This window comes from Protopterus annectens, chromosome 7.part0 (genome assembly GCF_019279795.1).
Source record: "Protopterus annectens isolate FY-2018-M chromosome 7.part0, PAN1.0, whole genome shotgun sequence".
Classification (NCBI taxonomy): Eukaryota; Metazoa; Chordata; order Ceratodontiformes; family Protopteridae; genus Protopterus; species Protopterus annectens.
The window spans coordinates 286,430,661-286,447,222 of record NC_056739.1 but is presented as its reverse complement, the minus strand read 5'-3'; the positions used below and the strand labels follow the sequence as shown (position 1 = coordinate 286,447,222).

The 16,562-nt window shown below is 35.2% G+C and overlaps 1 protein-coding gene across 30 annotated transcripts in view; it reads right to left on the bottom strand.

The window, feature by feature from the left end:
• Positions 1–16,562, bottom strand: part of NFASC (neurofascin) — a 2,999,343-nt gene that overhangs the window by 1,901,293 nt on the left and 1,081,488 nt on the right. For 29 of the 30 annotated variants that reach the window (XM_044076767.1, XM_044076768.1, XM_044076766.1 and 26 more), the window contains one exon: positions 13,565–13,626. The exons of the other annotated variant lie outside the window; for it this stretch is intronic. The gene's annotated coding sequence lies outside the window, so the exon portion shown is untranslated. The remainder of the gene's footprint in view (positions 1–13,564; positions 13,627–16,562) is intronic. 30 annotated transcript variants of the gene reach the window in all.

The window sequence follows — 16,562 nt, the reverse complement described above, 5'->3', positions numbered from 1 at the left end:
ATCTGTTGCTCTTTATATTTATTATGGACATCACAATGGGATCCATTGGTTTGATCAACTGGGGGCTTGGTGGACATCTGTTTAATCAACCCCATTTGGTTAATTATACAGCTAGTTGACAAGTGTGCAAGATCGACAATCCCTGGTTAGGGGTATATTACCTTTCCCCAGGCTGTGTGATCACAGAGTTAGTAGATATATATAATTGGGGGGTGGGGGACCCCCATTATAAAACAATGTTTTAAACTGCATACACTGAGGTTCTTCCTCAGTACATGTGCAGTTGGTTGTTTGATGTTTCAGTTTTAGTTGACCAACTGAAGGAAAAATGATCATAACATATACCATCCTACCACATGATTAGCCAACTTTTCTAATTTATCCAAAAGTAATCTTACTTTGCAAACTTTTAATTGCTTCTAACATCATCTTCAGGAGAGTTTTCTCTATAAATCTGTCATAAACTTTCAAGATATCTGTAATATCTTTTTTATTGTATTTTATTTTCCCTTTGTTGCTTTCCATTGCCTTGTCACACACTTGTCATATTTTACCATTTTTGTCAGGCATGGTAATACTTCTTTCTTCTTTCCCCTAACAAAATATTTGTGTGTATAAAATAATTCCTTAACTTTCTTTTTATTCTTTTTCATTAATCACTCTTTCTTCACAGAAAAAAAAAACAGCATTAGTTTCTTCTAAACTATTCAACTTTCTTTCATCTCTTCATATCTTTTTTCCTCTTCTTTCCTTAACTGCAATTCCACTCATACATATATTTCTGTACTTTTATTTAAATATAACCCACCGCTCTGTCCAAGATTTACAAAAAGCTCTTATAGTATAGTGTTCCTTTCAAACCTGTCCAGTTTCTTGACTGATTTAATTTGACTGCAATATAGTCCTGATAGTCTTTTTATAATTTTCCCGTCCATTTATAATAACATCATTTCTCCCACTTCAATCCAAATACACAAATTATCTGCAGACCTTGTAACCATAACACCACCATCTTTTTCAGTAGAATGCTCAGACCACAAAAGTTAGTCTAGTTCTGTTTTCAGTAATCCTGCTGTATATGTAAAATGTCTTACTTCCTGCAATTGTTTAACATCACAATTGACTTTTTTACATATTACTCCTCAAATCACAGTTAAGATCTCCAATTATAATATGACCATGTTAACTATAACATAAGGCAACATTTTTTCAAATAAATTCTTCACTTTCCTTAACATCAGCACATGCATATACCACCATTGTTCTCCCATCTGATACCTACCACATTATTCTTTCAGCATAAAAAGAGTGAATGCTTAATATTTTGGGTCTATATTACAATGTCGAACTCACAGGAGTTTGAAAGTTGTAATATCAACCCCAAAAGTCCGAAATACGAAAATAGCAAAGCCAAGGCACACCAATTTTTTTCCAGGGAAAAAAAATCAGTGGGCTGTTTTCGGGGCTTTGCTATTTCTTCCACTGTGGTGCGATCTCTGGGTTGGTATATTTAAGTAGGGAGGTGTGGGGGGCACAGCCTCCCACACTGGGGGGTGTGGGGGATGAAGGCTCCCACTTTAGTTTAAAGTGTAAGAGTTTTTTTTTTTTTTTGTCACAGAACAGCGATTTTTTTTTTTCCTGGGGAAAAAAAATAGTTATTCTGTGTTTTTGTAATTATTGGGTTTCGAACTTCACGGTTCTATATTACAATGTTCGAACTCCTGTGAGTTCGACATTGTAATATAGACCCTAATATTTTTACTCTATTAAACAAAAATGTCACTCCTGAACATCATGCATTTTTTTAAATTTCATAGAGTTTTGTGTCCCCTTAATCTTTCAGCATGCATTCTTTCTTTGACAGGTAATAAACCTTGTGCCCTGTAAACAGACAACATCACCACATAAAACTTTACACCATTACAATATTGATAACATTTTGAACTTATTCACAAGACTGTCAACATTAATCAACACCACTCTAACAGTATTCCTTTCTACTTTTTTTATCTTTTAAAGAAATACTTCTAAACTTTCATTTCCTTACTCTTAACCTTTGCCCTGTAGTATTTTGCCTCTGTGATCTAACCAGTTCCTCCACTTCCCCTTCTTCTTGATCTAATTATTCAATTAACAGTTGACCAAACATGTTCCATGTCTGTTTCAAATTCCTGTAAGCCTATGTGTATCAGTTTCTTGAACAAAATTATCCTCACCTTTTTCATTTACATCCCCTTTCTTATTCATCCTTATTTGTTCTATAACTATGTCTTACTTTTTTGATGATGTCAACATGTTCATCTTATAGTGTTGCACTTTCTTTATCCAGCAAAAAACTCAACTTTCAAATGTAATGTCACACAAGGTCTCTTTCTCTAAATTAATAAAAAAACTTGCATCTCTTATAGAAAATCCTAATGGCATGACTTATTTATCTCAAAGTATCACTCTAAGGCAAGACAATTTCTAGTTTTTAGTCTGACAGTGTTCCTTTTTATAAACAAAAGCATTTAATTTACATTGGCAGCTTCTTGTTTTTTGTTACCACTGACCACTTCTGAAAAAACTTGTTAATGCTATTCCTCTTCTTCAGTTAACACATGATCCACCATCTTACCCACAATACAACAGGCTCATCTCTTGGTTCTTCCTTGACAAGCAACTTCAGGAATTTTATTCTGTATTCCACCATCCCCTAGCTCTGCTATTACAATGCCTCTCAGCACACAACCAATCTGAGAAGCAGCTAAATGCTGTTTATTTATATCATCTAAATGTGACAGAATTAGCTTCTGATGTCGCCACAACAGCATCTTCTACTTTATCCATCATGACTTCCCTCTCTTCAGCATGTTTCTCCATATTTCCAAATGATTTTACACTGCTCTCCACCATGCTGTTACTTCTCAGGGCATTTTTTGAGTTCTTCCAAGTACTAGTGACAACCCTCTGTTGCCATCTAGTGCTAAAAATGAGTAGGGGTTCTTTACTGCATTTACAGATATATACATTTTATAAACATCTTTTAAACACATATTTACATTATTTACAATATTTAAAATACTTATAACATGATTCTTACATTTATATTAAACTTTCAACTTTGTAATCCCCCCACTCTTTTCTCCACAACCAAAGACTCACTTTCTTCAAAGTCTCTGATAATAACCACTTTCCATTGTATTTTACTTCATTAATTCTTTTGTTTCATACAATACAAAATAATTTTGCATCCACAGTTTGTAAATATCCTTTTGTTTTACATTTTTATAATGCCCATATTCAATCATGCCAATATAATTCAATATTCTCCAGTTTTTTAAGTATCTTTTGTCATATATTTCTTTCCGCAGTTTAACCGTTGTTTTACACTTTATAAAAACATGTCCATTTGTCTTTAAATCACCATAATGTAAGCAATTTCTAGCTTTCATTCTTTGCCATGACCAGTAACTTACTTATTGATAATCTCCACAAAAATTCTATATATTCTACTTGTTTTAAACCTATTAATTCTCATTCTTACTGCTTTGATCTTCCAAGGATAAACATAACATTTTTCACTTATATTTTCATACCACATCCATTTATTTTTCCTATATCAATTTTTCATAGCAGTATTTTCTCTTGATATAATTTTATGAACATACAATGAACTTTTTTGCTTATTTTTAAATATCCCAACTTTTCCCAAATTGCTTTATGTTTCCCTTCTATGATTTTTGTTAATAACTTTTCTTTATCTTTCCTGTTTACTAAGATTTTATACAAGTTTAATGAAAAAAAACATGTACAACTGAGTGCAAAAAGCTCAACCCTCCTTGTTATTTTCATAAAAAATGCCTCTTTTCACTGGGTTTAGTCTTGACAATCAAATGAGCGTAAAAATTATACTCATTAAATCCTTTTCTACTGTTAATGGAATTGTACATACATTAGATAAATGTGCAATTTTATCCAATATTATGGACTTAATTAAATATGATTTTTTCTCAAAGTGCGATTAAAGTTCATGAAATTAGTATTGTTTCAATCTTTGATGTCAGCCAAAACTGCTCTTCGCAGTACCTGCAATGTGCTCAGTAATGACTCCTCCTGCAATTCATATGGGGTTACATGTATTGGTAACATATCTAAATATGACTGTAGATTATTTTTTTATAAGACCTATTGCTCCTACTGCTATTGGAACTGTCTAGGTATTTTACTTCCATGTTGCTCTTGTTTCTGCCTGCAAATCCAGATATTTTATGACTTTGTGTCTCTCTGTAAACAAGACACTATAGTCACTGGTTGTGGCAATTTCAATGATCAATGCTACTTTTGTCTTCTTTTCATGGACTACTATATCTGGTTTTCTAGCATCTATCTTTTGAACGTTAGTGATGGGTGATCCCATGTAATGTAGACTTCATCATTTTCTAGGATGCTTTGTGGTTCATGTTTCCAGTGTTTTTCAGCCACTTCAGTACCATGTTTGGACAATTTCCAGTGCAACACTCTTGCCACATTATTATGCCATTCAGTATACAGTCCTCCTGCCATTAATATGTCACAACCAGCAATGAGGTGTGCAACTGTTTCCAATTCTATTTTACAAAACCTACTTTTGTTTGTTACTCCCACAGGTTCAATGGGCTTTGTGAACAGATGTGTAAGTAGCCCACTGTCTTGGGCTGCCAATATTAACTTTCATGTCATGGTTTGAATTCACCTCTCCTTAACCATTCTGTGTTCGACCCTAATCAACTTGAGGTTCTTCTAGAAGTGTTCTATACTTGCAACTATATTTATGCATTTTCCACATTTCTTGCCTTGTCATCTGGTCATTCACCTTATATTCTTTATTTTTTGGTGCATTCAGTTGCTGCCTGATTTTTATCTACTTCTGGTATGTTTTCCATTCCTGCTTGATGCCGATATGCGTCTCCTAGTTTAAGCAGTGTCATCTTAGATTTATTCTCCTTGTGTTTCAAAACTATCACTACATTTGAGTCTTGTAAGATCAGCAGGTATGTGTGCAGTCCCAAGACTTCAGATCTATACATGTAATCAGTTTCAAGGAGGCCCATCCCTCCTTTGGAATGGGGAATATATAATCTTGGTATGCAGTGATTTTTATACAACATTTGGTGAGCATGAAGCATCCTTCTTGTTTTCCTGTCTAATCTAGCCAACAAGTTTCTGGCCAGTCAATCACTCCAAAACTGTAAGTTAGGACAGAAAGAGAAAATTGGTTAATAGCTTGAATTTTGTTCCACGAAGTCAACGCTGTTTTCAAGATTAATTTAAATGTTCTAAAGTATCTCTTACTAAGTTTTATTTTCCATTTGTTCATGTTTTATTGTTGATCCTTCATCAGTTCTGAAATATTTATATAACTCCCTCTTGCTCAAGTTCTTTTGTATCCCATTCTTGTCCCAAATTGATGTTTTCTTGGCGCTGCAGTTCTCCTTCGTTAAGGTTGCCTTTGTACATTTATGAAGACCAAATGACATTCTTATATCACCTGAAAAAGTTTTGACAACTTGCAGCTGTCGCTTCAGTTCCTCATCTGGTGAACTGTACAGTGTGAAATCATCTACAAAGAGAAGATGAGAAGTCTTTACACTTTGTTGTTTTCTAGGAACCAAATTATAGCCATTGCCTAAGCTGTTAAGTAGACAGGTTAATGGGATAAGGGCAAGACAGAATAGCAGTGGTGACAGAGTAACCCTGGAATATCCCCCTTTGAATTTTTATCCCTGGGATAATAATTTGCCCTTTATCATGCCTTAATTGCTGGTCTGCCACTGTTTTATGGTCACTGTAATATAGTCGATCAGTGTAGGGTGTATCTTATAAATTTTTAAGCACACTTTTATCCATGAATATGAGATACCATCAAATGCTTTTTTGTAGTCAATCCATGCCATACTTAGATTCTTCCCCTTTCTACAGTTTTCCACTATGAATTTATTTAGCAACAAATTATCCTTTGTTCCATATGACTTTCTTTTATTGCCCTTTTGTTCTACTGCCATAATTGAGTTTTCTTCTAAATGACTATAAACTCTGTCGGCATCAATTCCTGTGTATAGTTTATGCACTGTTGGAAGGCAAGTTATTAGTCTGTAATTTTTAGGGTAGCTTTCAGGTTCACTCTTAAGTAAGACCATTATTTTTCCTGTTGTTACCCAAGTTGCTGTCTGTTTGGGGTATGCATATAAATAGATCTTACACATGGCTAAATCTTTGTGCAAAGATGTTAATACTTTTAACCAGAAGTTAGGTACTGCATCCAGGCCTGAGGTTTTCCAATTTGAGGCTTTTCGTAACTTTGTTTCAATCTCTCTGTCTGTTACTTCATCCCATTTCACATTTTGTACCTTTAAACTTCTTATTCTTTCTTTTACTTCTTCTGTCCATTTAGCATCTTTGTTATGTTCCACAAGATCATCATAAATACTTCAAAATATATCTTTCTTCTTTTTTGGTGGTCTTTCAATTCCTTTTACCTTGTTTCCCAATTCTCTATAAAACTTTTTGGGTTCATCAATAAATTGCTTATTTTGTACTTTTCCTTTATATTTATCTGTGCATCTTCTAAGTTTTTCCATCTGTGCTGAGACTTTTAGTTTATTTGCGATAGTGCATGATAGATCCTGATCTGTTCTAATACTGCGCATTGCATTTATCATGTCTATATTTCTAAGTATTTTGTTGATCTGTTCCCTCTTCTATACTCTTCTAACAGTGACACTTCTTGTATTAACTGCTTTATAGTTTTCTCTATTCGATAATTCCATGATGGCATTCAATTTCTCACCTTCCTTTCCCTCACTACCCTATGTTTTTATAGTAGAACTTTATCAATTATTAATTTAGTTTCACAGTAATGTAGTCTGCTTATTTCTCTTATATCACATGGATCTCTATGGACAGTCCTAATTACTGTGTTAATTTGTTCTATCAACCTTCTGACTTTTTGGGTTTTACTGACCTTCTGCAGTCTATTTATTTCATTGATCTTAATATGTCTATCTATCTCTATTGAATCAAGCAACTCTTCTCTTAGCACATTTCCTTCTAAACTGAGGGCTTTCCATTTCCTAAGGGCATTCTATAGAAAGTTCTACAGCATCTTCTTGTGACACATTCTCTTTCATTTCATTCTGTGCCATCTGTTGCTCTATCACATGGGAACTAGCCTATCACTCTTCAACATTGACTGTATCAGTGTTTCCACAGTTTCCTCTTTCTTCCCTTGCTGTTCAGCTTCAAGTGAACGTTTATACTGGTTCTTGTGGAAGGCTCCAAAATATCTTCATAAAGCACCTGACCAGTTGCTTCCCATTCCACTGGTATCCCCTTTATTTGGATATCTACTGCTTTAACCTGTTGTGATGCTGCTGCTGAATTAGATTTTCTACACTGAATCCTTCACTTTGCAGGTACTCCATAACCTCAGTTTCTATTTCTTTAACTTCTCCATTACTAATCTCCTTTTCTCCTTTTCCTCTTTGTCTTCTTATTTTTTGTATTGTAAAGTTTTCCATGCCTGGAATTCTTTTCCTGTATTTCTCTTCAAATATCTTTGGTGCTGTTCTTTTTATATTGGTTAGTTTTACTTTGTTGTATAAACGTTATACCATATTAAATCTCTTTTTCATTCCATGTCCATATTTCTTCTCCTGATGTCTCCTGATCTTCCTGTTTCTCCTTGCTTTGGGGACTCACTCCATCATGCTGTGATGTAACCTGTGTTAGACCTTCTACACCAAATCCTTCACTTTGCAGGTACTTCATAACTTCAATTTTGATTTTTTAACTTTTACTTTACTAATCTTCTTTTCTACATTCCATCTATTATTTTTTTATTGCGAAATTTTTCATATCTGGATGCTTTGCCTATATTTCTCTTCCAATATTTTTGGGCCTGCCTTCTTTATATTTATTAATTTGGCTTTCTCCTTTGCATAAATATTGCACCATATCAAATCTCTTTCTTTCCCATGCCCATATTTCTTTTTTATACTCTTCAAATATATGTAGGTTTTGCTGTTTATATTTTTGTACTTCCTCAGATGCTTCTTTTTCCAAACAGATCAAAGTTTATTGATCTATATACTGTTTGTCACAAATCTGTTGTATTAATGAACGCAAATTTTCATTTGATGCTTCCGACAGTTTTTCTTGCGGAAATATTTTTCTTTCCTCTAATTTCTCTCTTAATTGTTTTGTATATCTCGTGTCTGGAAATTTTGGGCTTTCTGCATAATAGTAACAATACATAATTTCCTTCTTATCCTCAACAGTCTACTCTATTGTCTTTAGGACTCTACTTTAGCCTATCAGTTTTTGTGATTTTTGTGGACAGCTACTTCCTTCTACAATGGGGGGGGGGATCCTCCCCATGGCCAGGCCTGGCCTCATTGTAGGAATATTTTTGTATTTTGAGGATTCTACACTGTCATTTTTCCAGTTCTGACACCAGTGCCCCTACCAGGGTTGGGCACTTTTTTATCCTGAGTCTTGAGCACCTAGCTATCTCTCAATTTTTCACCTACTTCTGTCCATGATATATGCTATATAAATACAGTCTATATATCAGTGTCGCTTTGGTGAGATTTTGTGAAAATAGGGTCTGCCTCATGAAGGTACTCACCAAGACTCGGGTGAATTCAATTTCAGCAGTACTACTCTCCTTTGCTTGCTGACTTTTCATCTCTCCATTCGGACCCCCCTTTTTTTGTATGGCAGCCTACATGTTCTCTAAAATATACATAAATCTTGTATTCTATCATATCTCTCCACTGTTGTTCTCTTAATTGTTCATTCCCAAACTTCATTCCTAAGATTTCTATCTCTTCTTCATTAAATTTAATGGCCTGTATTTCTCCCAAAAAACCTAGTCCTTTACTTTTTTCTTTATTGGGAGTTAATCCTAACATCTTCATTTCTTTAATGAGCATTTATTTGGCTATTTTCATTCATTCTGTATACTTAACTAATAACACTAAATCATCTACATATGTAAACATAACTGGAATCATAATTCCTTCTGGTGTCTGGTATCTAGCTTTTTCCAGTATCAAATTGATCTCAGTGACCACTGCATTCATAATTAATGCAAATAAGGTGCTACTGGTTGGACATCCTTGTTTGATACCCCTTCCTAGTCTTATAGTTTCACTTATACATCCGTTGACTACCAATCCTACTTTGTTTTCCATGTAAACTGACTTCAGAACATTTATTATTTTATTAATTATGTTACATTCCTCTAAAATTTTCCACAATGCTTAGTGTTGAATTTTCTCAAAAGCTTTGTTTACAGCTCCTATTAATATTTTTAATTATTTTTTTCTGTTTATGTCATCTACCAATTCTCTTATTAATATTAATAGTTCTTGACTTCCTTTACGTCTAGTTCCAAAGATTGTTTTAGATAATAATCTATTAACTTTGCTTGCTATTTTTTTTTCTATTATTTTCATGAAAATCTTATAATCAGGCATTGTTGCCTCACAGCAAGAGGTTATCCCATTCGATTCTCAGCTAGTGTGCAGGGATTGCCTACTGTGTGGAGCCTGCATGTCCTCCCCGCGGGTCGAGTGGCATTCTGAAAGACATGCTTGAATGGGCATGCCTTCGTTGAAGGTTGGGCATCGAGCTGGCAACTCGGCACCGTGAAAATCTACTGCCAATCATTAGCGGACCGGAGTTCCGCTGTGGCGACCCCTAACCGGGAAAAGCCAAAAGACAGCAACAACTAATGGTCTCCAATTTCTTACATCCATTTTTTCCCCCTTTTTCCATATGAACTTCATTACCCCTAAGCATATCTTTTCATCATTTATACTCTTTTCAAACCATTCATTCATTACTTCTAAGAAAAATTCTTTTGGCCTTTCTTGCATGTTTTTGTACATTAAATATTCAATTCCATCTATCTCTGTAGCTGATTCTATATTTACTGTCTTAAGCATATTTTATAATTATATTATTGTAATCTTTTCCTCCATCCTTTTACTGGTTTCTTCAGTTAACTTGTTTAATTCCCATCTACCTTTTAATATAATGTCACTTCTTGAGAATGTCTCTGCTATACATTCTTTGATTGTTTTCATAATTTTTTTTCTTGTGTATTTACTACGTTGCCTTTTCCATCTTTTAATTCTCTCATTATTCTTGTATTTTCTTTAACCATTTTACTTAAGTCTGGTGCTACTTCTTTGCTTCTTTCTTTCCTTGCAAAAAGTATCTTTGTTTAAACATTCTTCTTTTAATTTTTTCTTGATTCATTTCATACAGCTTTCTTTCTTTTTCTATAAACTCTTCACTATTACTTGCCATGTTTTTGAATATTTGGTTACTAATTTCCTTATATACATCAAAATCCTGTAGTCTTGTCAATTTCTGCCATATGAATACCTCTTTTCTACACTTTCTTTCAAACTGATCTAGTCTTTATAAAATTCCGTCATACTTATGTGATTGTGCCATAATTGTAGTATTATCTGTTTTTGCCTGTTCATTCAACTATGACTCATTAATTCTTGTTATCCCTGTGCATGGTTGTATATAATTCCTTTTTTCTTGTATCTCTATCCATATGGCTAAATGGTCTGACAATCCTGTGATTTTCCACCCTTGATGCAGTACAATCAAGCTGTCTGAAACTATAAAATAGTCAATTTCTGTTCTTAAATTGCTTCTTTTCTATATCCAGTTCTTATTTTTCCATAAATACATTTTGTTATATTTAATCATATCTAGGATTACTTTAGCATCTGCTCCTTCTTTACGTCTGTGTCTTAGGTCACAATTAAAGTCCCCTATTACGATTACTTGCATGTTTAAATTTACATGATACATTATTTTATCCATTATTTTTCTAAACATTATTTCTCTTTGTTTCTGTGAGGTATATGTATAAATTATAATTACTCTATAAACTTGATTTTTATATCTTAAGTCTGGTATTACTATTCCTCCAATGAGTACTATTGTATAATCTAAAATATATATCCATTCTTCAAACAGGATGACTATAGCAGAGCATTTTTCACTACCTAAATTACAAATTACTTTGCCCTTCCATAAACCATTTATTTGTTCTCTTTCTTTATCTATTGTTATTCTAATATATATAAGTGCAATAATATTTACATATAATGTGATATACCATTCTAATACTCCTAACTTATGATGAATGTTCTTCATATTGTTGATGCTAATGGCTAAGATTCTCACCATAAAAATTAATTTTATCTTTCTCCTTTTCCTTTTTTGCTTTCTCTTATAGTTACAGTTTTGAATTTGCATTTTCTGTCTTTTACTCTTTTACCTATAGAACCTCTTTTGCTTCTTACTTTTACCCATTTACTTTTCTTTCATCACTTGTATTATTTATTTCTTCTTCCTCAATTGTTTCCTTGTCTTTTACTTCATTTATACTCTCTCTCTCTTGCATCCATTGTTACTTCAATTTCATTCATTTGTCCATTTTGCACTTCTTCTACAATGCCTAATGTAATTTTCTTCTTCTCTTGTTCCTGTGCTAATGTTCTTTCTTTTGTATGTTTCATAAAAAGCATTTCCTTTTATGACAATTACTAATTAAATGACCATCTTTGCCACATATCTCACCATGGCTTTGTTTCCATCAATATTAATTATATTTTGTAAATGTATATTTTTTTCATCTTGCATTTTCAGTGTTACACCACATTCCCAATCCCCAGTCCATAATCCTCTATTATCATATATTTTTGTTACATGTAGAACATCTCTACATATAGTCTTTAGATATTCTTTTAAATCATATTTTTGAATTTCAGCTCTAAATTGCACAAATACTTTCTTCTTGATCTCTTTAATAAAAGCCTGTGTTGCATATAAGTTCCAAGATAAATGTCTTTTCTTTTATTTTGTTGGTCTGTGTTCAGCCTCTTCAAAAAATGTCTCAAAATGTATCCTTATTAACAGAAATAAAGGCTTTTACCTCTCTGGGTTCTATCCCCAGTGGTGCTATGATGATGTCCCATACGTCATACCTGTCTAATTCCTTTTTGGCTTGTTGTTTATCCTAACATGCACCTTTCTGTTAATATAGGACTTGTTTCCTTCTCTTCTTTCCCTTTCTCTCATTGTCTGTGCATACTATCTATTTTCTTCCTTTTTCTCTTGTGCGTTTTCATTCTCCTGAATTATGTGCATTATCTCTCTCCATGATGCTGCTTTTTCACTCTCTGGTTCACTTTGATCTATCAATTCTTTTAGGTAGACATCCCGCAGTTCTCCTGATTGGAGGGTTGTAACAACACATTCTGTTGTTAAAATATCCACTGAAAACAGATTCCATTGGAAGATATCCTCTGAATCCTGCATTATGCCATTTTCTGCATATTTTCCTCTCCTACTGCTTTGGTCACATTACCGCTACCATTCTCCTCCTTTCTCACCTCTTCCAACTCCTTTTCTACTATGTTAGCTTCCACAGCTGTTCAGTTAACAGCACTTTCATTCTCCATAGTTACCACCACACTCTCCTTCTCATCCATGCTTCCTGAGTCTGAGCCACCTTCACGCTCGGAAAGAAAGACAGCAAACACTATACTGAATTGTGTCCCCATATGATCACTCGTACGAGGAGTAGGGGAAGTTCCCCAATGCCCTGTTCAAATTTCCCATTGTAGTATAAATGCAACATCAGGTCTCCTCTGAAAAGAGACAATTAGCCTAATGGGACCAACCTGGTCAACAAAGGGTAAATGTAATAAAGAAAAAAAAAATTGCCATCATTGTGCAGTAATTCATTTCAACTTTACCTTTTTCTTCATGGTTGTATGAATAGGGATGGTAAACATAATTTTAGGGCTGTGGGTAAGCTTGCCCCCTTCTGGGGGGGGGTCAGGAGTGCTTGCCTCTGCAAAATACACTTATGGTTTGTTTTTTCTTTCCTGATGCAGCAATAACCAGTTGCGCTCTTCTGATTGAGGGTTGATCTGGACATGACTGCACAAACTGTAGTGGAACCTAAAGCCACTAATTTATTCTCACCACTGGAGACACCTAAAATTATCCCTTTCCCATCAAGTAACTGATTTTAAAATGCAGTGTAGTTTGCCATATGTAAATAGTACCACTCCATTCCTGCAATTCATCCCCATTTTCACTAGCATGTTGATTTTAGGTGTATATGATTAAATGCATAAAATCTTATGTGCAATGTAGTATAGTGAAGGCAAAACTCTCAAGATCCCTGCATGTAGTGGTACACTGTAGGGCACAGACTTACAAATATAAAGATCTCAACAGGCACAGCTTGTTTCCAGGAGTAGTCACTATTTGAAATAACAACATGGCAAAAGTAGGGTAGAAGCAGTTGTGCAGTTTGAATTTCACCAATTCACCTGCCCTTCTGCATCTAAATGCAAGAACTATACTGCATGTGAATTTTAGAAAGAAAACAAAAAGGAAGCAAATGCAGCAGAATACAAATGTACATGTAATTTCCTTACTTATTAAAAAAAAAATGCTTTTTACATTCCCACAGTATTTGTTAAAGGCTTCTTACTTTATTTCTGGCTTTCTTTAATGTTACTCCTTCCGAATACAATACTGATTTTTTTCACTTATCTGTGGAGATACAAAAAAAATAAATTTCAACCAAAAGAATTTACAAACGTAAATGCAATACACTTCACCTTTCCATGAAAAACATGACATTCTGAATTATACTGTGACAGTACACTCATGGGTGCTGTTTAAATGTTATGACATTTTAAAAAAACAAGTCTTCTCCTCAGACATGAATTGGTAGAGCACAAGAAGTCCAATCATATTTTGTACTGATCACAGACATAAAAGAAATCCTAAACAATTACTCTAAAAAACACAAAATCAAAAACTATCCCACAGCCATTCTTTGGTAGCAAGGCCATGCACTCTCCTCTTAACAACACAACTCACTTCTTGTGCAGCAGGCTTAATATAGTCATACCAAAGTCCATGATACCAGAAAATAAGAGCTGAAAACCACATGCAGTGACTCTACAATAGGCAGTCCAGCTTCCAGACAAAACTAGAAACAAAATGGAAAAAGGTAATTTGAGTTAGGAGACAATTTTGAAAGCAAACAGAGCCAAATGCAGTTTTAAACTACCACTGTCAGCATAGTAATCTTTGTAAACAAATTTCCCTAGTTTTAAGTGACAAATGCATGAAAACAGTCTATGGCATAATATAACCATTTTTGGCATCTTATTCTGCCCATTTCTCCCTTTCTAGTATGTTCATTCAGCTTTGTTTTACAGTATTAACCCTCCCGGCCATTTCACTCAGTAATGGGCATGGCCTGAGTGACTGGTATGCCTAATGGCTGTGATGTAGTATGCAAATGATGCATGATTGACATGCCATGCAGATTTGCTTCACTGTCCACATGAATATTCATGGAGAGGCATTACAATTACCTATAATATTTACTGCATGTACATGTACCACTCCTGAGATACAAAATAATAGTTTGCATTAGATTATGGGCCTGGAACAGAAGCAATCCACTTTGGATGCTCAGCATTACCCAGCAAGATTTAAATCTACAGATATTGCCCACTGAATAACTATGGCACCTCATATGACAAGGAGTCCTGGAGACTGAAAATCTCCAAGAGCCCCCATTTCCTTTCCACTTGTTAATCATACCCACGGTTAGTGTGAAGACGTGTCTTTTCCTTTTCCATCGCTAACCACATCTGCGAGAAAGCCATAGTTAATGAGCAAGGAATATAAATGAAATAATCTCACCTGCCAAGTTTACCATTCTACACTTAATGACAAAAATTAGAGATACAGACTGCTTTTACTTCACAAAATACATGCTACTTCATGTTCTCTTATGCTGTCAATATCTCAAGTTAATGGCACTAGCATTTCTAAAATGTCCCCAATTTGGAGATTTGTCCTAGATCGATTGAGAGCGATGAATCCCTTAACATGGAGCAAATAGGCACAATGTGAACACCTAACAAGTAGGGCATAAATATGATGCATGTGTACCATCCTCAGAACTTCTTTACCACCAGTCCAAACACCATCGTTGATCATCGGTCTGACGCTTGTTCATCTTCTGGTTACCAAGCCATTTTTCAGTTAAGTGCCTCTTTGTTTTTTTCTTCTTCTTATCTTCCTTTATTTTGCATTTGTTGGTTTCATGTCATCCAGAAAGAGGAAATGCCAGTGTGGGAGACAGATTCCCCATCAGGACTTTCATGAGCAGTGTTTGTTTTGGTTAGGTGCTTCTCATGACCATACGTCTTGTCCAATTTTCAGGTGGTTGTTCCAAAGACTTTGCATAGTCATCTCTCTTCTTTAGCTGTTTTCTTAGAGAACCAATGTCTTTTATTGTTAGACAAGGGCAGTATGGAGGAATCATCCTGGCCTGAAAGTTTGCCATCTGTGAAGAAGAAGGCCAAGAAAGCTTGGCTAGATTCTTCTGCTGTACCACCTCCACAGGACATCTCCCTCAAGGCTTGTGAAAGCATAGAGGGCCTCCCATCTTTTTCAGGAGGAGTCCTCTGCCACGACTGTTTTGCAGCCAGCATGGATATGGCTTCTCACATATCCCCGGAGGCTCTGCACACATCTGTTTCAGATGTTTGGGGGGAACCATGGCTGATTATTTCCAAAGGGACTAGGGGTGTTCCGCAAATCCTTGTTAGAGAGGAGATTACCACTATGCTTATACAGTGCCGTCAGGGGCCAAGCCACCTAAGATCTTTAGGGATGACTTCCCCTTGAAAGAGAAGCAAAAAACTAAGCATTTTTCTCCTACTCCCAAGGATCCTCAATGTGAATAGCATGATTTCTCATAGGGTCTGTTTAATGCCATTATGGCTTTGAAGCCCCCAGGGAGTATCTGTTCCTGCTCTCCCTTTGTCTTCTACTCCTCTTAACAGGCCTAGATAGCAGGTTTTGTCTGATGAGGATGTGAATTCTGATGAAGAATTCCTGACCTGTACTTCCCAGATTCCCTCTCCCTTGGACTATGGTTCTGAGGAGGAGGAGGAGGAATCTATTAGTCCTGATTCTCCTTTTGAGGAGATTTCTTTTGGTGATGCAGTTTCCCGTATGATGGAGTTTTTTAAGTGAGAACTCCTTCAAATGGAGTGTCTCTAGCCCGTTGTCCCTGCTGTTCGTGCTGCCTTGTTAGATGCCTTTTCTGGAGCTTCTCAGGCTCCTGACTCCTAGCCTCCTGCTCCTAGGAAACCTAATAGGTTTTATAAGGTGCCTGAAGATTACAAATTCCTTTAATAGTGCCTCTGACTGCTAACCCTTCTGTTATTTCTGTTGGTTTTGATAAGTCATCTAAGCTTTTAGCTTCTGCAAAGCTGTTCTCCTCAGACAAGGACAGCAGAATTGTGGAGAGGTCGGGTAAGAAAGTATATACTGCTGCTACCCTGGCCTTTAGGGCTGTGAATTACTAAACACACGTGACCAGATATATTTTAGCTCTTCTCTCTCAGGCCTGTCAGGTTATTTCAGATCTTCCCGACTCTGAGGGGAAGACTTCA